This window comes from Panthera onca, chromosome F1 (genome assembly GCF_046562875.1).
Source record: "Panthera onca isolate mPanOnc1 chromosome F1, mPanOnc1 haplotype 2, whole genome shotgun sequence".
In the NCBI taxonomy this organism is placed as follows: Eukaryota; Metazoa; Chordata; class Mammalia; order Carnivora; family Felidae; genus Panthera; species Panthera onca.
This window is the reverse complement of record NC_138355.1, coordinates 19,034,199-19,046,279: the sequence shown is the minus strand read 5'-3', so window position 1 is coordinate 19,046,279 and position 12,081 is coordinate 19,034,199. Positions and strand designations below refer to the sequence as shown.

The following is a 12,081-nucleotide window of genomic DNA, read 5'->3' as shown; positions in this document are numbered from 1 at the left end:
AAAAACACGTAAAATTTTAAGAACATAAAGCCAGATGGATGTGAAAGGAAAACCAAAAGCCTGTCATATGAAAGTGAAATGATTCTGCACTATACTAATCGTGACTGAAAACAATTAACAAACAGAGGCAAAAAACCACAAATTTCCTTAAATGTAAGAACACAAAAATAAAGCTGGATTTCTGGTTTCCAGTTCTACATATTAAGAAGCTCAGGGGGTGCCTGGGTGGCGCAGTCAGTTAAGCGTCCGACTTCACCCAGGTCACGATCTCACGGTCCGTGAGTTCGAGCCCCGCGTCGGGCTCTGGGCTGATGGCTCGGAGCCTGGAGCCTGTTTCCGATTCTGTGTCTCCCTCTCTCTCTGCCCCTCCCCCGTTCATGCTCTGTCTCTCTCTGTCCCAAAAATAAATAAAAAACGTTGAAAAAAAAAATTTAAGAAGCTCAGAAATAGCCACTTCATGCTAATAACCAGTAAAAAGCTATACAAATTAAAAAATCAACAACTGTTCTTAGCTCCAAAAGATAGGTGAAGTGACATGACAAACTGCTGCCCCCAAAACTGAACAGACTGTCAGGTAAATATAGAGAATCATAACCCACTGGAGCAGAAACTTCCACGGGAATCAGTGCTGAGGTAGGAAAACTTAAACCGTAATTGAGGCTCAGCGTGGGCAAGTCTGAGAGGTTTCCATTTGCATGGAACATCTTTTTCAATCCCTTCACTTTCAGTGTGTTTGTGTCCTCACATCTGAAGTGAGTCTTTTGTAGGCAGCATATAAATGGATCTTTTTTTTTTTAATCCATTCAGCACCCTATGCTTTTTGATTGGAAAATTAGTCCATTTACATTTAAAGTAATTACTGATAGATCTGTACTTACTGTCATTTTATTGTTTTCTAAAGGCTTTGTAATTCCTCTCTCCTCTTGCTCTTTCCCTTTGTGATTTGATGAGCTTTTTTTTTAGTGGTATGCTTAGATTTCCTTCTCATTATCTTCTGTGTATCCACTATATATTTTTGCTTTGTGGTTACCATGAGGCTTATATATAACAACCTGTAACAATCTATTTTAAGTTGATAACAATTTAAATTTGAATGCATTCTAAAGCTCTATATTTTATCCTCCTGTACTCTGCCTTTTATGTTTTTGGTGGCACCTTTTACATCTTATCTTGTATAGCCCTTAACTAATTATTGTAGTTATAGTTATTTTTACTACTTTTGTCTTTTAACCTTCAAACTAACTTTGTCAGTGATTAGTCAACTACCTTACTATATAGTTAGGTTTACCAGTGAGATTTATACTTTTATATGTTTTCTTGTTACAACCTTGGGAACTTCATCTTCAGCTTAAAGAAGTTCCTTTAACATTTCTTGTAAGGCTGATTTAGTGATGATGAACTCCTTTACTTTTGTCTGGAAAACTCTTTATCTCATATCCTTCAATTCTGAATAACTTTGCCAGGTGGAAGTTTCTTTCCTTCAGCACTTTGAATATATCATGCCTCTCCCTTCAAGCCTGCAAAGTTTTTGCTAAAAAAATATGATAATCTTATAGGAGTTCCTTTGCATGTAACAAGTTGTTTTCCTGTTGCTGCTTTTAAGATTCTCTCTTTAACTTTTGACATTTTATTATATAATGTGTCTTGGTGTGGGTCTCTCTAGGTTCATCTTTTTTGGAACTTTCTAGACTTCCTGATCTAATTGCCCATTGCCTTCTCTAGGTTAGGAAAGCTTTCAGCCACCATTTCTTCAAATAAGTCTGCCCATTTCTCTCTCTTCTCCTTCTGGGACCCCTATAATATGAATGTTAGACCACCTGATGTTGTCCCATAGGTCCCTTAAGCTAGCTTCACTTTTTTTCATTCTCTTTTCATTTTCCTGCTCTGATTGAATGAGTTCCACTACCCTATCTTTGAGTTCACTGATCCTTTCTCCTGCTTCATCTAGCCTGCTGTTGAACTCCTCCATTATATTTTGCAGACCAGTTATTGTATTCTTCAGTTCTGTGACTTCTATTTGGTACTTCTTTATATTTTCTAACTCTTTAAGTTCTTACTGTGTTCACCATTCTTCTCCTAAGTTGAGTAAGCATCTTTATGATTATTACTTTGAACTCTTTATCATGTAAATTATTTATCTCCGTTTCATTAAGCCATTTTTCTGAGGTTTTATCTTATTCATTTGGAACCTACTCCTCTTTTTCCTCATTTTGACTTTCTATGTTTATTCCTGTTTTAGATAAAACTGCCACGTCTCCCACTCTTGAAAGAGTGGTCTCATGTAAGAGATGAACCTTATCATTCAATCATACTGGTTGTCTCTTGAACCTTTGTGATTGTCCAAGCAGCCTATTTTTCTTTTAGTTTGTTTGTTTGTTTGGGGTGAGAGAGGGCATGCACTTTATTTATTTATTTATTTATTTATTTAGGGAAAGAGAGGGCACACACAAGCAGGGGAGGGGCAGAGAGTGGGAGAAAAAGAATCCCAGACTCCGTGCTGTCAGCACCAAGCCCAATGGGGGGCTGGAACTCACAAACCCTGAGATCATGACTTACGCCGAAACCAAGAGTCAGACACTTAACCAACTGAGCCACCCAGGTACCTCAGCCTATTTTATTTTTAATAGCTCCCAGTTGTTGAGGATATGCTGAGACCTGTCTGTGTCCCAAAATGGGGAGCAGGAGGGAATATTAGTCAGCACCTAGATTCAGGTTGATTAGAAGCCAGACCCTCAGGCAGCAGGTTTTCAAGTACATAAATATAGACAGTCTTGTGGGACCACAAGGATAAGCCCTGCTAGCCACCAGACCAGGCAATCTGGAGATGTTTTCTGGGTGACAGTTGCAAAAACTGGTATGCAAAACTGATCCAACAATCAAAAATCACATCAACTGGCTACAAAAGACAAATCACATGATTATATCAGTAGATGGAGAAAAGCATTTCACAAAATCTAACACTCTCATAATAAAAACTCTTAGTACACTAGGAATTAAGGGAACTTCCTCAACTTGATAAAGAATATGTTCATAGATGACATAATTGTTTATGTAGAAAATCTGAAAGAACTGACCAAAAAATTACTAAAACAAGCAATTACAGCAAAGTGGCAGGCTACAGGGTTAACATAAAAATCAATCACTTTCCTATATGCCAGCAATGAACAAGTGAAATTAAAAACACAATACCATTTACAATAGGACTCCAAAAATTATATATTTGGGTATAAATCTAAAAAATTATATACAAGACGTATATGAGGAAAAGCTAGGAAACTGTGATGTAAGATATCAAAGAAGAACTAAAGAAACGGAAAGATATTCCATGTTTGTGTATAGGAAGACTCAATATTGCTGTCAGTTCCTCCCAACTTGATCTATAGATTCAATGCAATCCCAATCCAAATCCCAGAAAGATGCCCTATGGACGTCGAAAACTAATTCTAAAGCTTACAGAAAGAGGCAAAAGACCCAGAACAATTGATACAATACTGAAGAACAAAATCTGGGGACTGACACTACCTGACTTACTATAAAGAGAAAGTAATGAAGATAATGTGTTACTGGCAAAAGAACAGATAAATAGATGAACAGAACAAAATACAGAGCACAGAAATAGACTCATACATATATAGTCGGACAATCTTTGACAAAGGAGCAAAAGCAATACAATGGAGAAAAGACAGCCTTTTTAACAATTGGTACAGAAACACTGGACATGCCAGAATATAAGGAATACAGACACAGACCTTACTCCTTTCCCAAAAATTGACTCAAAATTAGAGCACCTGGGTGGCTTAGTCAGTTGAGCATCCAACTTCAGCTCAGGTCATGATCTCACAGCTCCTGAGTTTGAGCCCCGAGTGGGGCTCTGTGCTGACAGCTCACAGCCTGGAGCCTGCTTCAGGTTCTGTGTCTCCCTCTCTGTTTGCCCCTCCCCCTCTCATTCTCTCTCTCATTCTCTCTCTCAAAAATAAACATTTTTTAAAAATTACTCAAAATAGATCACAGACCTAAATGTAAAATCAAAACTATAAAACTTATAAAAGATAACGCAGAAGCAAATCTAGATGACTTTTGGACTGGTGATGACTTTAAGATACAACACTAAAGGCATGAGCCATTAAAGAAACTGATTAGATGGACTTCATTAAAATTAAAATTTTCCACTCTGCAAAGATACTGTCAAGAGAATGAAAAGACAAGCCACAAACTAAGAGAAAATATTTGCAATAGTGATATCTGACAAAGGAAACTTATCCAAAATAAACAATTCTCAAAACTCAGTAAGAAAATAACCTGATTTTTAAAATGGACAAAGATCTTAACAGACACCTACCTCATCAAAGATACAAACATGGCAAATAATCGTATGAAAACGAAGCCTATGAAATAAGATGAAGCTCCATATGTCATCAGGAAAATGCAAATTAAAACAATGAAATCCCACTACATACCTATTACAAGGGCTGAAATCCTGAATAGTAACAAGACCAGATGCTGGTAAGAATACGGAGTGACAGGAATTCCCATTCATTACTGGAGGGAATGAAAAGTGGACATCCGCTGTGGAGAACAGTTTGGCAGTTTCTTACAAAATGAAACATACTCTGACCATACAATCCAGCACTCCTTGGTATTTACCAAAGGGAGTTGAAAATATGATAATGTCCACACAAAAACCCACACATGGATATTTAGAGCAGCCTTACTGATAATTACCAAACCCTGGAAGCAACAAAGTCCTTCTGCCCTACAGCCCTTCAGTAGGCAAATGGATAAACTGTAGTACATCTAGACAATGAAACATTATTCAGAGCTAAAAAGAAATAAACTATCAAGTCATGAAAAGACATGTAGGAAACTTAAATGTACATTACTAAGTGAAATAAGCCAGTGTGAAAAAGCTGCACACTGTAGGAGTCCAACTATGTAACATTCTAGAAAAGACAAAATTATGTAGACAGTAAAAAGATCAATGGTTGACAAGAGCTGAGGAAGCAAAGAACAAAAAAGAGGATTTTTAGGGCAATGAGAACACTCTGTATGACACTAAAATAGTTGATATATGTCATTATATATTTGTCCAAATTCATAGGAAAAGTGAACCCTAATGTAAACTATGGACTTTGAGCGGTAACAATGCAGATTCGTCCATTCTAACAAATGTACCATCATCCTATGAGAAATGTTGATAATTGAGGTTACGCATGTGTGAACGCAGAGGGTATATACAAAAATCTGTGTCTTCCGCTCACTTTTGCTGTGAGCCTAAAACTGCTCTAAAACATAAAGCTTATTTTTAAAAATAAAGTAGTAAGTCAGATACATCCTCCCCATAAGAGGGGCAAGCTCCCCTGGCCTTCAGTCCCCACCCAAAGGGCTGCAGCATTTGCCAAAAAGCTCACATTGCTCTTTTTTCTTCTTTCTAAAAACAATTCAGTGAGGGGCACCTGGGTGGTTCAGTCAATTAAGTATCAGACTTTGGTTCCATTCACGATCTCATGGTTCCTGAGTCTGAATCCCACATCGGGCTTACTGCTGTCAGTGCAGAGCCTGCTTGGGATCCTCTGTCCCCCTCTCTCTCCACCCCCCCGCCAACTCGTGTGTATGTGTGTGCGCACACGTGCACTCTCTCTCAAGAATAAACATTAAAAAAAATTTTAATAAAAACAATTCAGTGGGTTTTAGTACATTCACAAGGTTGTACAACTATCACCACAGTCTAATTTCAAAACATTTTTATCACTCCAAAAAGAAACTCTTTACCCACTTGCAGTCGCTCCCCATTCCTCCTTATCCCCAGCAACCTCTAATCTGCTATCTCTTCACATTGCTTATTGTTTTTATAACTTTCTAGCCTTTCCTGACTATTCAAAAGACTATCTAGTGCATGCCTCCCTCCAGCTGCTAGGTAAGTGATAACAATCTCAGCACTTTTCCCCCGGAACAGCACAGAACCAACAGGTCAATTTCCTAGAATCAGTCTCTGAGGTGTATAATCCTACTGAAAGAACCAGGCATTTATAATTAACTGAAGCCTGTTCATGCAGATTTATTCACCACCATCACCATCACACCTGGGAGAACAAAATGGTTACTACCAATTGAATGCTCATTCAGAGTTCAACTTAATAGGTGCCAAAGCCAAGGTGGTCAGCGTTGACAGCTGAGAATAACTGGTTTTGAATCACAACCTCTACCCTGACAAGTTTTATGACTTTGAGCAAATTACTTAATCTCCCCATGTCTTAATTTTTTTTAAGCTATAAAATAGGGAGGATCATGTTACCCACCCCCCCCCCCCCGCAGAACTGTTGTAAATATAAAACGAGCTAGCATAAGTAATGTGCTTAGAACAAACAATACATTTAAGAACTTAATGAATGCTACTTATTGTTGGTATCTATATTATCTATCTATTAAAAGATTCCTGAGAGGTGCCTGGGTGGCTCAGTTGGTTAAGTGGCCAACTATGGCTCAGGTCACGATCTCACAGTTTATGAGTTTGAGCCCCGCATCAGGCCCACTTCAGTTCCTCTGTCCCCTTCTCTCTCTGCCTCTAACCCACCCACTAACTCACACACACACTCTCTCTCTCTCTCAAAAATAAATAAAAACATTTTTAAAAATTTAAAGAATTAAAAAAAGTAAGAGATTTGGGGCAACTGGGTGGCTCAGCTGGTTGAGAGGCTGACTTCAGCTCAGGTCATGATCTCACGGTTCATGGGTTCAAGCCCTGCATTGGGCTCTGTGCTGACAGCTCGGAGCCCGGAGACTGCTTCGGATTCTGTGTCTCCCTCTCTCACTCTGCCCTCCCCCTGCCCCACTCATGCTCTGTCTCTGTCTCTCAAAAGATGAATAAACGGGGGCACCTGGGTGGCTCAGTCAGTTGAGCGTCTGACTTCAGCTCAGGTCATGACCTCATAGTCATGAGTTCAAGCCCCGCGTCGGGCTCTGTGCTGACAGCTCAGAGCCTGGAGCCTGTTTCAGATTCAGTGTTTCCTTCTCTCTGCCCCTTCCCCGCTCATGCTCTGTCTCTCAAAAGTGAATAAACGTTAAAAAAATTTTTTTTAAATATGAATAAACGTTGATAAGTCAATAAAATACGATTCTTGGGGCACCTAGGTGGCTCAGTCAGTTGAATGTCCAACTCTTGATTTCAGCTCAGGTCATGATCCCATCCATCCATGGTCATGGGATGGAGCCCCACATCAGGCTCCATGCTGGGCATGAAGCCCACTTAACATTCTCATTCTCTTTCTCCCTCTGCCCCTCTCCCCTGATTGCACTCTCTAAAATTAAATTTTTTTTAATTTTTTTAAAAAGATTCTTAAATGGGGTCAAAATATGATGAGTACTAAAATAAATTAAAAAAAAGCTGGTGGCTAACCATGGTTGGACCATATGAAATCACCAATACATGACTTTTTTTGACCTATAGAAATGGTAATTTCATGTGATTCAAGCTAACATATACTTCAAAGAGACATACTTAAAAGTACATGGAAAGTTGGGGGGAAAAGGACAAATCATATCAGGTAAATTAAAATAAAAAAGATACTGAGATAGGCAGATTCAATATCAGAGTATAATTTGGCCTAAAAGCATTAAATAGGACAAATGAGGTATTTTTATATTGATAAGCAGTACAAGTCACACTGAAAAATCTCTTAGTCAAAAGCCTATATACACCAAATAGTGTAATATCAAATCCATAGAGCAAAAACTGTTCAAAATACAATGAAAAACTGACAGACAATTCAAGCAGAAGACAATTAGCTGTTAACAAATCAAGTGCCTTCTAAGAAATGAGGATACAGACATGAAGTTTAATTGGTATGATTCATTAATAGATATGTACATAAACACTCTATCATTCTGGCCAAACATAAAGGTTCATTTTCTCACACACCACATACACACACACACTCAAATTTTTAGAGTAGAGGTTGTTTAGGATACTTCTCTGACAAAAATACAGTAAAACTGAGTATCAGTAAGAGTTTATGTCAAGTAGAGGGGATCCTAATTGCTCATTTATTGACAAACATTCCCCAACCCTGACTAAAACAGATGATCTGTCTGGTGCACTGATGCTTCCCCAACACCTAAAAGAATGTCTGACGCATGGTAAACACTGTATAAATATGTACTGAATGAAATTAAAAAGCACTAAATACTCAGGACAATAGGGACTTCAAAGCTACAATCATAGACTGTTTAAAATGTAAAAATGAGAATACTACATGTCAAAATATTTCTGGTTTTGTTCCAGCATACCTTTATAGTAATATTATTATATAAACTACACAATCTGAAAGCATCAACTGAAAATCTATTCCAACTAATAAAAGATTTCAGAAAAATAACAGTTCTTAGAGCACATGAAGTACACAAAACAGTGCTGGTTGTTATTATTACAAATGTTTCTCTACTTTCACACATTTGATAGTTTTGTACTTTATATAATGACACTCTCTGCCTTTCTCATGCCAAAGGCAGCAATTTACATCCACAGGACAAAAATTATTTCCTGCTCTTCTGTGATAACATCATCAGCCCCTGAGGAAAAAGGCCAGATCTCCTCTGCAGCAATGCCCATCAAGTAAAATGCCTATCTTCACCGCTACCATGGACAGGGGTGTAATCCCATGCAAAAGCTTCCTGGCCAACAGTACAGTAAGAAAGTAACTGGGCCTCCCTCCCCAGGGACCGTGAATCCCTGGAAAGAATCTCAACCAACCTAAAAGCAGTATCTAACTATTATCTAGAGTTTTCACATTTTCTTAGCTACCTATAAATAGAATACATCCACCCCCTACACACACACATAAATCAGATTATTAGAGATTTATTTTTTTAAACATTTTCTGAAATATATTCTCTATGAAAACAGATGATCAGTATTGTTTTTATTTATTCATATTAATGTTTACTTTGAAAAAGAGAGACAGAGGGTGAGCAGGAGAGGGGCAGAGACAGAGGGAGACAGAATTTGAAGCAGAGTCCAGGCTTCAAGCTGTCAGCACACAGCCCGACTCAGGGATTGAACTCACCAACCGTGAGATCATGACCTGAGCCAAAGTCAGCCGCTTAACCGACTGAGCCATCAAGGCGCCCCATGTGTTTTTATTTTTAAGCAAGCCTGCCAGATACAAAATACACAAATTCAATAGCTTTCTTTTAGGCCAGTAGTATCTCATTACACCAAAAAGAGGGTGAGAGGAACCCATTCAGAAAGCCAGTAAGAATAAACTTCTTATACAGAGAGTACTTACAAAAAATACTAGTTAATTCTACCTAAGTACTTAAAATCTCCAATAAACACAGATACATATAATTTTCCAGGATAGCAGAATTCAGAAAACAGACTATTATATAACTATATATTGTAAAGATGCCAGATGATTTACAGGTTCAATCTAATTCCATCAAAACTTTAAAAGGCAGTTCTTGTGGGAGTGTCTGCTTGGCTCAGTCAGTAGAGCATGCAACTCTTGATTTCAGCCCCATGTTGGGTATAGAGATTACTTAAAAAAAAAAAAAAAAAAAGTTACTTGAAAATTCACACAATGATCTAACCTTTGGGATAGTGGTTAAGGACATGAGCTCTATAGTCAGACTACCAGCACTTGATTCCTAGTTCCTCAGCTTTAATGTGCTCTTAAACTAAGTATTAAACCCATCTGTATCTCAATTTCTTCATCTGTAAAATTGTGACATAACACCAACATCATTGGCTTGTTATGAGGACTGAACATGCTAACACATGTAAAAAAAAAAAAATTTGACATATATCACGTACTCAGTAAATATGTATAAAGTAGTGTCAACATCTGGAAGAAAACATGGGGGAAAACAATCAAGAAAATTTGGGGTTAAGGGAAAGAAGGCATAATCACCAGATAGATTAATTGAAATTACTTAAGACTGATAAAAGAAATTGCAGGCAAATCAAAGAAACAGAATAGAGAATTCAAGAGCTTCCCAGCATGAGATTTTGGTATCCAATAAAAGTGGCAAATTACAAAGCATTTGTGGAAGGACAGGTTCATTCAAAACATTACTGAAAGGAGGGATTATTCAATAAGAAGGTGGTGGGACAAATGGCTATTAGGGAAAAAATTCAAAGTGGCACCTACCAGAAACCAAACTCAAAACAAACATCAAAAGGATTTTGATTTTTTGTTAAATGACTAAGAAAAAAACTACAACTATTTCTGTTATCAGGGTAGGAAAGAAATAAGCATAACGCAAAGGAAGAAATCATGAATAAAAAGACTGATAAATGTAACTTCATAAAATTTTAAGACTTCTGCATATTATATAATAAGAGCAACATTTAAAGGCTAGAGTTTGGGTTGGGTTGCCTAGGTGGCTCAGTGATGACTCACTCAAGTCATGATCTCACAATTTTTGAGTTCGAGCCTTTCATTGGGCTCTCTGCTGTCAGTGTGGAGCCTGTTTCAGAACCTCTGTCTCCCTCTGTCTGCTCCCCTCTCTCAAAAATAAATAAACATTAAAAAAAATTTTTAATAAGATAAATAAAGGCAAAAGTTTGGAACATGACAAATGGTATTATAACAAGTTGTTACGGAAAGAAAAAAAAAAGATGAGTACTCCAATAGAAATGAACTAAAGAACATAAAAATACAAATGACCAACATCCATATTATGTATTTTCTAGTTTCCATTCTCTCTCTCCCTCAGTTGTACAGCAGCCCCAGAGCATCTGGTGGTGGGGATAAGGATGCAGGAAGAAGAGAGGGGGCAGGCCTCTAATTGAATCTAAGCCAATTAACTTAATACCTTTTACTGTAACACTTTGTTCCAAAAGGAGCTTTAAGCCAATTAACATGGCATTTTCCTTTGAACAGTACAGGAAAGAATTTAAGAACTAAACTGTCTCATCAGATTAAACCCACAAAGAGAATGTAGTAGAGAGGAGAGAGAAGCTGTCCTCCCTCTGGACAATATGGCATAGAGATAGAAGGTCTGTAAGAGATTGCAGGTGTCAGAGAAAGGGTAAAGAATTCTTCTTGAAACAAGGAAAGGAGAGGAGAGGAGAGGAGAGGGGAGGGGAGGGGAGGGGAGGGGAGGGGAGGGGAGGGGAGGGGAGGGGAGGGGAGGGAAGGGAAGGAAAGAAAAAAAGTTTTGACTTCATTAAAGTTAAAGAACTTGAGGAGATATGCTTTGCAGTTAATGAGAATTACATTTTAGTTTAAGTCAAAAATAACAGTAAACTGGAATATAACACCTAAATTGTTTTTCAGAGAACCTGCTATTAAGACATATAATAGGGTAGGTGTGCCTGGATGGCACATTCAGTTAAGGTTCCGACTTCGGTTCAGGTCATGACCTCAGGTTCGTGGGTTCCAGCCCCACATTAGGCTCTGTGCTGACAGCTCAGAGCCTGGAACCTGCTTTGGATTCTGTGTCTCCCTCTCTCTCTGCCCCTCCCCCAGTCACTCACTCCCCCTCTCTCAAAAAAAAAACATTTTTTTTAATTTTTTTTAATTTTGAGACACAATAGGGTAGACAAAATAGACAAAGCTAAATTCTGTAACTATTGTTGATCTCTCTCAGATGTAAAAACAAACATATTTTCATTGCCCAAGGAAAGTAAATGTGTTGGAAAATTATAATGCCCTGTACAAATCTCATTGAAAATGTTCAGATGGGTGGTGCCTGGGTGGCTCAGTTGGGTAAGTGTCCAACTTCGGCCCAGGTCATAATCTCACGGTTCGTGAGTTCGAGCCCCGCATCAGGCTTTGTGCTGACAGCTCAGAGCCTGGAGCCTGCTTGGGATTCTGTGTCTCCCTCTCTCTCTGCCCCTCCCTTACTCATGCCCTGTCTCTCTCTGTCTCAAAAATAATAAAAATATTAAAAAAGAAAATGTTCAGATGGAATGGTAAATAAAGCTTCTCTAAAAATGAAGGGAATTATTTAAGAGAACTATAACAATTTATAAAAATGCATGCATGACAGTATCATGAGTTGCTAAGGAAAAACATCTTTATCTGGTCTAAAAAAATAACTTTTATGGTAAAACTTAATTATTCATGCAAGAGGAAGAAG

At 38.0% G+C, this 12,081-nt stretch overlaps 1 protein-coding gene across 4 annotated transcripts in view; it reads right to left on the bottom strand.

Moving 5' to 3' along the window:
- Positions 1 to 12,081, bottom strand: part of RABGAP1L (RAB GTPase activating protein 1 like) — a 753,436-nt gene that overhangs the window by 709,384 nt on the left and 31,971 nt on the right. The window lies entirely within an intron of this gene.